This window comes from Melanerpes formicivorus, unplaced genomic scaffold (genome assembly GCF_026170545.1).
Source record: "Melanerpes formicivorus ecotype bairdi unplaced genomic scaffold, bMelFor1.0.p_v2 SCAF_76, whole genome shotgun sequence".
Lineage (NCBI taxonomy): Eukaryota > Metazoa > Chordata > Aves > Piciformes > Picidae > Melanerpes > Melanerpes formicivorus.
In genome coordinates this window covers 2,966,446-2,977,825 of record NW_027142428.1, presented here as the reverse complement: position 1 = coordinate 2,977,825, position 11,380 = coordinate 2,966,446, and positions in this window count along the sequence as shown.

Here is an 11,380-nt window from a genome sequence, read left to right as displayed (position 1 = left end):
CATGCACTCACCAACAGCTCCCCGGCCGGGAGGAACTGCGGGCGCTGGGCGAGCAGGGAGGGGGATGCCAGGGGGAACCAGCTCCCACTGAGCGTCATGCAGTTCCCGGCTCTCCCGCGGCTCCTGGGGACAAGCCGGCACTGGAGACAACCCTTGCGCTGCAATGCCTCTGCACAGCGCCAGCAGCAACACCCCCGCAAGGCTTTCAGGCGGCAGAGGTAGTGGCCAGGGGGAGTTCTTGCCCACGGAGCCATGCCACTCTCCCTGGGGGCTGGAGGAAAGACACTGGCTGGGTGGTGCTCCCCTGCTTTGCACCTGTTGCCATTGTGTCCCCTACACTCCCTGCTTGCCTCCAGCACCCAGGACAGGGGTTTCAAAAGGAGCCAAGGCATGTGCTTCCCGCGGGGGAAGAAAACGCTGTTATTTCCTATTGCATCCCAAATTAAGGTTGGAAATTCCCCAGATGCTGAGTCCCTGCTTTGGGACACCAGTGCTTAGCCTCTCATGCTGTGTAGACGAGATTCAGGATGCTCAGATCCCAGTGCTCACAGTCCTTTGGGTCTCCTGGGGCTGCTTGGGATTTTGGCAAACCATGCATCCAGGGTGCAAGCAAGGCCTGTCTGGATACAGAGACCTGCCAAGTGCTTATCCCTCCGTGAAAGTAAGCATAAAGGGCTTTTCCCACAACTGCCAAGGCAGAGAGACAAGAATTCACATTTCCAAGGCAATATGAATAAGGAGGCCCCATTCCTCCTCACCCTCACCCACCCCTGCTCTCCATTTCCCTTCCCACACCGTGTGTGCCCTCTCCTAGGGTCCTCATGCACTCCCAGATCCCCAGTCAATCCAGCCACTGGGGGAGAAACCATTTTGCCTGGATTTACCTAGCTGGGAAAAGGTTTAAAACTATGGAGCAAGGATTCAGTCCTGCAAAAGGACCCTGTCCAGTGGGACCAGCAGACACCACCCTGCAGGCACCAGTGCCAATGGGACCTTCTGCAGCAGACAGGGGATGAATTATTAATGTGTTATTGTGGCACGCCAAGCACCCCATCAAGGGACACTACAGTCTAGGTCCCACTCATCTGCCAGGCAAACTGGCCCCCAAGGCCCTGCAGCCAGCACAAATTACAAGGGAGGGGTTTTGTTGGTTCGTTAGGGTTGGGGTTTTTTTGCCTTCACCCTGAATTTCATTTCTTATCTGGAAGGAGACTGAACTCTCCCATGTCACTCACCAAAAAGCCCTGTGGTTTCATTTCCTCCATTTTCAAAGAAGTTTGCAGTACAAAAATCAAGAAGGGAAAGAGAGAAGCACTCCTCATCCAAGTGAACCCAAGAAGATGGCAGAAGCTGTGCAGCAGGGCAAAATTCCCATAGCATTGCTCAAGGTCACATGAAGGGCTGAGCCTGGCTGGCAAGTACAAACCTACTCCTTGTCCCCAAACCCTGCACCAAGACCACTCATCTGATGCCTGGAGACACAGGAGCTGGCAGAGATTTACTCCATGGCTGGGGAGGCCAGAAACTGTAAAAACTTGAGCAGTTCATCTCCTGACTGCTGCAGAAGGTCCCCTTGGCACCGGTGCCTGGGATGTGGAGCACAGATACTGCAGGATGCTGCTGATCCCACCAGACAGGGTCCTGTTGCAGAGCTGAATCCTTTCACCACAGTTTGGAACCTTTTCCCAGTTAGGTAAATCCAAGCATTCTCTCCCTTCCACCTCTCAGATGACCAGGAAGCTCCTGGGAGACTTTCTGATGAGATTCCTTCATGTGGTGCCACCAAAGTAAAAGATGATGCCCAAAGGTCAAACCAGCTTCTGCCCTGCGGCCCAGGAATTGCTGGGAGAGAAAACAACCTGCTTCACCTCCTGCTTCATCCCCAGCCCATTGCTTTGGCTGACTGAAGTCAAGCCAGCATAACCCCCTTCCCCTCATGGTGGAGATGCTCACTAAGGGGGCACCACAGGATGAGAGACCCCTTGTACCAGTCAGCTACATTTCTCCCCGACCTGTCATCCCCAGAAAGCAGCCACAGAGCAGGGCTGACCCCACAGAGCAGTTGCTGGCTCCATGCTAGGGCAGCTGATAGCAGCTTTGCATTTCACACTTTCTCCACATCCTGCAGCTGGATGGTTTTGAAAACATCCCAAAGCTTCTGCATGCTTCCCCTCCTCTTCCTCTCACCCAACCCTCCCAGTAAGGACTAGATGTGTGCTTTGAGGGCTTTTTTGGTTTTGTTTAATGTCAGAAAAGTTGACATCAAGAGGGCAGCCTCCTGGTCATCCCTGGAGTGCTCCCCTAGCACAGGACCTCATGGAAAAGGAGAAAGTGCCACAGAAAACAGCAACCTCATCACTGCATCTCAGTGTGCCCCTTATTTTCCTGCAGGAAATGGTTTTTTTTCTGGAGTGCAAGCACCAAGAGAAAGGTCACTCATGGTTCACACCAACAAGACCATAGCCTTGGACAAGTCAGGGAAAAGCAAAACAGGAATGTTTCTCTGTGGGCTTCCTCTACTCCCAGAGTAGAGGAACTGAACGAGTTGTTCTGCTAGGAATAACGGCACAAAGCATCTCTGGAAAGCCTCCATCTCTGCTCAGTCTCCAGTATTTTGCCTGACAAGGAGAGAATGCAGAAGGCACCCCTGCAAAGGGAAAAAGAGGTGGGAGGAAGAACCAGCTGCTCTGGGAAAGCAGCCTGAGAAGGCTTCAACACCTATAGAAACACCACAATAGCCAAGCCCCTGGTAAGCTGCAAACAGCACTACAAAAAGCAGTAGCTAGCCTCCAGCCATCAGGTCTGTGCAGCAGCATCTCATCTGTTGGACTTCATCAGAAAGGGAGGAGTGGCCATGGGGTGAGGACCAGCATTTCCCTCCAGCTGTTCACCCCCAGGCACTGTGGTCAGCAATGAGTCTAGAAACTGAAGAACATCCAACTGTTGTCCTTAAAGCACACACCGAATTTTCATTCGCTGCTCGGCTGAAGCGTGCACCAGGGGTGCAAATGTGTTAAGAAGGCACAAGTGAGGAAGTTACTTAACTTAAACATCTGTTCTGGATAAAACAAGGGAATCCAGGCCTACTGTATCCCAGAGGCTGCCAGTAGCAGTAGTTTCCTCTAATTTAAAACCAGCTGTGGACATTAACAAGCAAACAAACAAAGAGAAAACCACTAAAAACCAGATCATTCATTATATGGCCAAGAGGGGAAAGCTTAGAGGCTCAGCTGGACAGCTTGAACTGCAGCTCTGGAAGTTTGCCTGGCTGCATTTCTCAACCAGAATCTACCCAGGGAACAGCAAAGAATGTGTCCCATCCCAGGATGGCATGGATGCATCGATGTACACGAGAGCCCCACCGCTGCAGCTGAGCTGGAGCTCTGCAAGAAGCACAGCTTCCCTCCAGTCTATTTCTTGCAGGGGAAGCAAAGAGACCAAAATCAGCAATTTATAATCAACTGCAAAATCTTCTTTCTTCCCCCACCCCGGCTCTAGCCAAACAACTTGCCTGGTTGTTTACCTAGCCACACACTCAGTGTTCTTCCAAAGAAATGTGTCTGCTAGCACCACCCTGCTCGCAAGAGCTGCAGGCTCTGGTTTTGCAGTCGGTCCTGTGCCTGAGAGCCCCCCCACAGCGAGAGCATCCTCCTCGGGGCCAACTCCACCCCCTCACTTCTGCTCCCTTTCCAGCAGCAGCCCACACTTCTTGCTCTACCATTACCTATTCATCCACAACCAAGCTCATCTTTGCTCCCCTGCCAGGAATCTCCTACCTCTTGCCAGGTTCTCTGACAGAAACTGATTCTGATGGGAGATAAGTCATCTTCTCTGAAGCCAGAAGTAATGCTGGGCTGCTGTGAGCAGAGCACAGTGTTTGCTTGCTTGCCTGCACAGTGACACACTAGCTGCTGACACCTGCAGCCATTGGGGCTGCACACACCTGCAGCCATTGGGGCTGCACAGGCTCAGAGAGGAGGGGGAAGGAAATAACCCCACCAGACTGACAATGTGCAGTGAACCTGCAGGGACCCAGCTGAGCTTCCAGCATGAACAAATGGGAATATGACACCTTTGTGCTTGGAGGACATCTCACCAAGGACCTAGATAACAAGCAGGAGCCCCACAGCAGCAATTTTCAGAGATGGTTCACCCATTGACTCTTTAGTCTCCAAAAGGTGCAGGTATCACAGAATCACAGACTGGTGGGGGTTGGAAGGCACCTCTGGAGGTCATCTCCTGCTAAAGCAGGGTCACCTGAAGCAGGTTACCCAGGATCATGTCCAGGTGGGCTTTGAAAGTCTCCAGAGATGCAGACTTAGAAGAAAGGCCTTAGATAGGTCTTAGGAGAAAGCAAAACCACATTTCTGAGAGTGCAGTACCACACTGGGAGGGAAGAGGGGCTGCTGGTCAGTGGTTCAGTCACAGCCACTTTTGGGACCCCCATGCAGGGCATGAGGCTGCACCCCAGTGTCCCTCCAGCACAGGCAGGTCCATGCCCGTGGTCACCCCTCTTCCTTCTCACACATCTGACAGGGTGTGAGATGTAAATGAGGAGGAAGTGGGCTGCAGAAGGGAGAGCCACAGAAGTGATCTCATTTCCGCCTCTCTTCACCCACACGCGCAGCCAAGCCCACCCTGTGGCCGGGCTCCTGCTGCCTCTCGTAACCTTCACCCACCCACCCTTCCCAGCCTGGGGCTTTGAGGTATCTACCACCACACCAAAAGTGAACCTGCTTCTCAGAGAGCAGCAGAGCATCCAGATCACAAGGTCTTTGGAGCAGAGCACACAGATGTTGAAGTAGCTGAGTTTTGTATTGCTGTAGCTACTGGAAGCCAAGTGCATCCACTGCCTCATGAGCCAGGACCTGAGATGGACACTACTGGCGGTCCAGATGCTCTAGAGAACTGCTTGTAACACATCTGCAGGAGAAGCAAGTGCTGGGAGCCATTAAAGACAACTGACCCTTCCTCACAGCTCTCCTCAAGAGATGGAAAGGCCCATGACCAGCTACAGTTTGGTCTCTGGTTGCACCCAGACTTGGAAGTGTTGCCCAAGTTTTTTTTCCCAGAGGGTGTCCAAACGTGGGTAAATTGACTGTATTTCTGTACTGTGGAGTAGAATAAACCAGTAAAAGCAATAACCCCCCTGAGTCATCTACTCCAGCACATTCAAAGCTTTTAGCATAAAGCTGTCAGGACTGGAGGCTCTAAGTCACAAGAAGGAGAAGGTATGGACAAGTCCCTGCTGTGACATCACTGGGCAATGCAAATCATAGCAAGAAAAACTACTCCCCCCTGCAGTCACACGTACGCCCTTCCTGCTGCCAGCCTGCTGCAGAGAAGTGAGCAGTTCTGTCACTGGTGAGAGGGGAAGTGAAATTATCTCCACTTCTTACAGAGCTGAGCATGACCCACCCAGCCTTTCCCTCTGGCCAACATCCCTGCTACACAGCCTTATCTCACCAGCCACTCTTCATGGGAGGGATTGTGATCAGGACTGGAAGCAAGCCAGAGTGTTCATGCTCTAAAGTCTTCCTTTCCCTGGTTTCAGCCTTGGGGCTCAGCAGCCTTCCTTTCTGCTCTGATGCTTTTCACAGATTCATCTAATGATTTGAGTTGGAAGGGACCTTAAAGATCATCTAGTTCCAACCCCCCTGCCATGGGCAGGGACACCTCCCACTAGACCAGGCTGCTCAAGGCCTCAGGGAATGGGGACATCCACATCCTGCCACATCCATATCCACAGTCTGGCCTTGAACACCTCTAGGGAGCAGCATCCACAACTGGACAACCTGTTCCAGTGCCTCACCACCCTCACTTTAAAGAATTTCTTCCTGATCTCCAGCCTAAATCTCTCCTCTTCCAGCTCAAAGCCATTCCCCCTTGTCCTGCCACTACAAGCCCCTGTAAAAAGTCCCTCCCCAGCTCTCCTGTAGCCCCCTTCAAGAACTAGAAGACTGCTCTAAGGTCTCCCTGGAGCCTTCTCTTCTCCAGGCTGAACAGCCCCAACTCCCTCAGCCTGTCTTTCTAGGGGAGGTTCTTCAACCTTCTGATCATCTTTGGGGCCCCCTCTGGACCCCCTCTAACAGTTCCAGGTCCCTCTCATGCTGGGGATGCCAGAACTGGATGCAGTGCTCCAGGTGGGGTCTCACCAGAGCAGAGGAGAGGGGCAGAATCCCCTCCCTTGTCCTGCTGGTCACACTGCTTTTGAGGTAAGTGACAGAAGAAAAACAGCCTGTAGGGGTTCAGCACTGGAGCACCCACTTACACATAGGACATACTCCTTGCTCTCACTTAAGGAAACAGGAGAAAAACCCTGCCGGGATATGAGTTTCTATATTTTTTTATCCAGACTCTCAGACAAAGGTTGTATCTGAAACCTCATCCCCTACAGCTGACACTGGGACAGACTCAAAGCAGGCTCTCACCTTTCCATTTCAGACATGAATTAGCAGCAGAATGCACAGGGGTGGGACACACTCAAACACGCACCAATCAATAACGTAGCTCTTCTCTTCCCCTACTCCATTTCTCTTCTGAGAAGAGCAGCTAATGGTCTGCCAGCAAAGACAAGGCATATCTCAGAGATGCACAGCATGGTGGTGTGAGATCACCAGGCAACAGGTTGACAGTAAACCAGATTGATTTCCATATTGCACACTCTCCTGAGTCCCACTAACGTTTGTTCCAGCTCTGCTCCAGTTCTGCAGACGTCAACTATTTCACCAGCAATAAGATAAAACCCCAATGCTGAGGAAAAACCTCTTTGCCATTCCCAAGACAGGATGTGCTACCACCGAGCTCTGCCCTTGCACAACCCTTTCAGGGAAGAAGTTTCTTCTAATATCCAACCTAAACCACCCTGGGGCAATTTGGGGCCATTTCCTCTTGTTCTGTCACTTGGTCTCTTCTCCCTGGTACCTCCTTTCAGGGAGTTGTAGAGAGCAATGAGGTCTCCTCTCAGCCTCCTCCTCTGCAGATTAAATAACTCCAGTTCCCTCAGCTACTCCTCACCATACCTGTTCTCCAGACCCTTCACCAGTGTCAATGCCCTCCTCTGGACACACCCCAGTACCTCAGTGTCCTTCTTGGAGAGGGGGTGCACTTGCTCTCAGATTTAACCCATTATTGGGCTATGGAGAGTCCAGGGAAGGTCATGCACACAGCACATGCTCACCTGCTTGGCTTGGAAATAGGTTTGTGCTTCCCAGTTTGACCAGGTTTTTTCTTGTCTTGATTTTCAACTGACCTGCTGCAAATCAAAGCTGATGGATTGCTTTAAAACAAAGGCATCAGGAGCCAAGGGTGCCAGGGGCACCTCGCTGCAGGTATGTCAGCAAGCTGGAAGGTTTGCAAGAGGATGGCATTTGTAGCTGCAGCTTACACACTCTTGTAAAACAGCTGTTTCCACATCTGTCCCTGGCTTTGGACTAATAGCTCTAGAGATGCACAGACTACACTGTGCAAACAAGAGCACACTCACAGCCTGAAACCAGAAGTTCAAGGAAGGACATAAAATAAAATAAAATAATTAAAAATTAAAATTCCCTTTGAGTCCTGTGTGCAGTTCTGGGCCCCTCAGCTTAAGAAGGACATTGAGACTCTTGAATGTGTCCAGAGAAGGGCAACGAGGCTGGGGAGAGGCCTTAAGCACAAGCCCTACGAGGAGAGGCTGAGGGAGCTGGGGTGGTTTAGCTTGGAGAAAAGGAGGCTCAGGGGAGACCTTCTTGCTGTCTACAACTACCTGAAGGGAGGTTGTAGCCAGGAGGGGGTTGGTCTCTTCTCCCAGGCAACCAGCACCAGAACAAGAGGACACAGTCTCAAGCTGCACCAGGGGAGGTTTAGGCTCGAGGTGAGGAGAAAGCTCTTCACAGAGAGAGTTGTTAGGCATTGGAATGTGCTGCCCAGGGAGGTGGTGGAGTCACCATCCCTGGAGGTGTTCAAGAGGGGATTGGACGTGGCACTTGGTGCCATGGTTTAGTAGTCATGAGCTGTTGGGTGACAGGTTGGACTTGATGATCTTTGAGGTCTTTTCCAACCTTACTGATTCTGTGATTCTATGCAAATATGCAGTCAAATATTTGGGCTCCAGTACCCACCCTGAGCAACAAACCCTGCCCTGTACAAAGCGGGGTGCCCTGGGACACGGCCGGGCAGGGCAGCACTCCTCAGCCGTCAGGATAAAACCTGGAAGGCACCAGCTGCAGAAACTGGGAGCTCTCAAGATCAGACACTGCAAGAAAGGCAGGAAGAGGTAAGGTTATCCTTTCATCCTTCTCCCCAATCAAACCCTGCCTGCAGGTAAATGTTCAGCTCTTAACACAGGTAGAACTCTATGGATTAAAAAGACAAAATAAGCAGAGCAAACATGAAACGACTCCAGCTAGCTCACAACCAACCTGCAAGTGCAGACATGAGAGGAAAAAAGGCACCCTTGGTTCCTGAGCAGGGAGAGTTGCAGAATAAACAGCACTTGGAATATACAACAAGGTTTATGTTAAAACCCCTTTTGAATGGCTTTGTTGTTTGCTGGTTTGGTTGGTTTGTGTTTTTGTTTTCAACTGCAAGTGAATTATCATTGGTGTCCCTCAGGGGTCTGTACTGTTTAATATTTTTATCAGTGGAATGCAATGAGTTGCAGAATCCTAGAATGGCTCAGGTTGGAAGGGACCTCAGAGATCACCTGCTCCAACCTCCCCACCACAGGCCCTGACACTCTCAACTAGACTCAGTTGCTCAAGGCCTCAGCTGTCTCCAGACATCCTGATGAAAAGTCCCTCTCCAGCCTTCCTGCAGGATCCCTTCAGGTACTGGCAGGCAGCTCTAAGGCTCCCCCAGAGTCTTCTCTTCTCCAGGCTAAACACACCCAGCTCCCTCAGCCTGTCCTCACAGCAGAGCTGCTCCAGCCCTTGGATCATCTCTGTGGTCTCTTCTGGACTCTCTCCAGCAGCTCTGTGTCCTCCTTCTGCTGGGGACACCAGAACTGGAGGCAGGATTGGAGGTGAGGTCTCAGCAGAGCAGAGTCCAGGGGCAGAATCCCCTCTCCTGCCCTGCTGCCCACACTCCTCTGGCTGCAGCCCAGCACACAGCTGCCCGCTGGGCTGCATGAGGGCACTGCTGGCTCCTGGGGAGCTGCTCAGCAACCTGCCAAAGCAGGATCACCTAGGGCAGGTCACACAAGAACACATCCAAGTGGGTTTTGAAAGCCTCCAGAGCAGGACACTCCACATCCTCTCCAGGCAGCCTGGTCCAGGGCTCTGTCACTCTCAGCATGACAAGTTTATCCTCATACTGAAGTGGAACCTTCCGTGTTCCAGTTTAAACCCATTGTTCCATTATCCACTTCTCAACAATCACATCTTTTGTTGACGTTTTGGTTTGATTGGTTGGTTGGTTTTTTGTTTGTTTGTTCATAAGAAAACACGAAGCAAATGTTGACAGGAAGGTCCCACACTGAACACGGGATTTGCACGACAGGAGGCATTGGAAGTCCAGGGCTACCAGAGCACTGTTAACTTTGCCCTCTTGTGGGGAGGTGTGAGAATTCATTCAGAAGTCACACAACATAGAAGCATAAAATTGTTTCAGTTGGAAAAGACCTTTAAGATCATCAAGTCCAGCCATCATCTAGCTCTACCAAGTCTGGTGCCAAACCATGTCACTCAGTACCATATCTCTGCTTCTTCAAACCACTTCCAGGGATGGGGATTCAACCACCTCCCTGGGCAGCTTGTTCCAGGATTTGAGAACCCTTTCAGGGAGTAAGTTTCTTCTACTGTCCAACCTAAACCCCTCCTGGGGCAACATGAAGCTGCTTCCTCTCATCCTATCACTTGTTACTTGGGAGGAGAAACCAACACCCACCTCACTACAACCTTCCCTCAGCTGCTCCTCACCAGACCTGTTCTCCAGACCCTTCACCAGCTTTGTTGCCCTTCCTTGAACCTGCTTCAGCACCTCAATGTTTTGTCAAGTGAGTGGCCCAAAACTGTACCCAGTACTCAAGGTGTGGCCTCACCAGTGATTGTCACCCTGCATTCAGCACTGCCCTGGTCCTGCTGGTCACACTATTACTGATCCAGGTTAGGATGCTGGCAGCCTTCTTGGCCACCTGGCCACACACTGGCCCATGTTCAGTCAGCTGTCAATCAACACCCCCCGGTCTTTCTCTGCTGGGCAGTTTCCAGCCACTCTGCCCCAAGCCTGGAGTGTTCATGGGGTTGGGACCCAGCACATGGTGGTGTTAAATCTCAGCCCCTTGGCCTCAGCACATCCATCCAACCAGGCCAGGGCCTATTCACAGGCTCATGTCTAACATGAGCATCTCATTGCAGTATGAAAAAGCTGCTGGAAGTACAAATTAGCAGGTTCAGGATCACTGCAGGGAAAGCTTTTCTTCCTATTAATTTACCATTTAGTTTATTTTCCTTTAACTGAATTCTTGCTTACTGTGAGGTGGACTGCTAGCACTTAATCAAACAGGTGACACTCATTACTAATTAAAAATCCTTAGGAAAATGCAGAAAGGACCCAAGAGCAGACTTCAGTGATGCCATTTTCTGGCTACAGACTTCATGGAATTATCTGCATCCTGCAAGAACCAGCACTGCTCTGGAGAATGGCAGCACACACAGCACTTATAGCTGCACTCCTGCCAGCAGCCAAAAGCTATTTATAACCTGTAAAGATTTAGCTAGAACAGAAAGAAACTTAGAAGAAACTTCTTCACTGAAAGGGTTCTCTAGTCCTGAAACAGGCTGCCCTGGGAGGTGGTTGAATCCCCATCCCTGGGGGTGTTTCAAAGAGGCAGAGATGTGGTGCTGAGGGACATGGTTTGGCACCAAACTTGGTAAGGCTAGATGATGGTGGGACTTGATGATCTTAAAGTTCTTTTCCAACTGAAACAATCAGTGTTGAAATGCACGGGTTCAGGAATCGCTGAGGGCTCAAATACTTAGAGAAAGTAAGTTTAGTATGATCCTGCTATTATCAGGCCAATTTAAATTGCTGTCCTCATCCCAGTGAAAATAGAAGAGGAAAAAGGCAGCCATCTGGAAAACACACCAGTGTGTTCAGGAAATGTAAAACTCCAGATCACTGGGAAGTGAAGACAAAACCACCTAGTATGTTCTAGCTTGCTACTGGGCTCAGAGAGGCAGGCCAGGAAGAATCCATCCACACCCAAAGCCAGAGAAGTTCAGCCCACAGCATCAAGGGCATCTGCTCCTGGCTAGTTTTGTCACCTGAAACATGGCCAAAAGTAATGAAAGCAAGTGGCATTTTCTAGGAGAAGGCAGACAGAAGACTCAAAAATGCATCCTCACCACTGCATTTTAAGTGGGAAATATATTTGCAAGAACATATCCCTGCCAGGGTG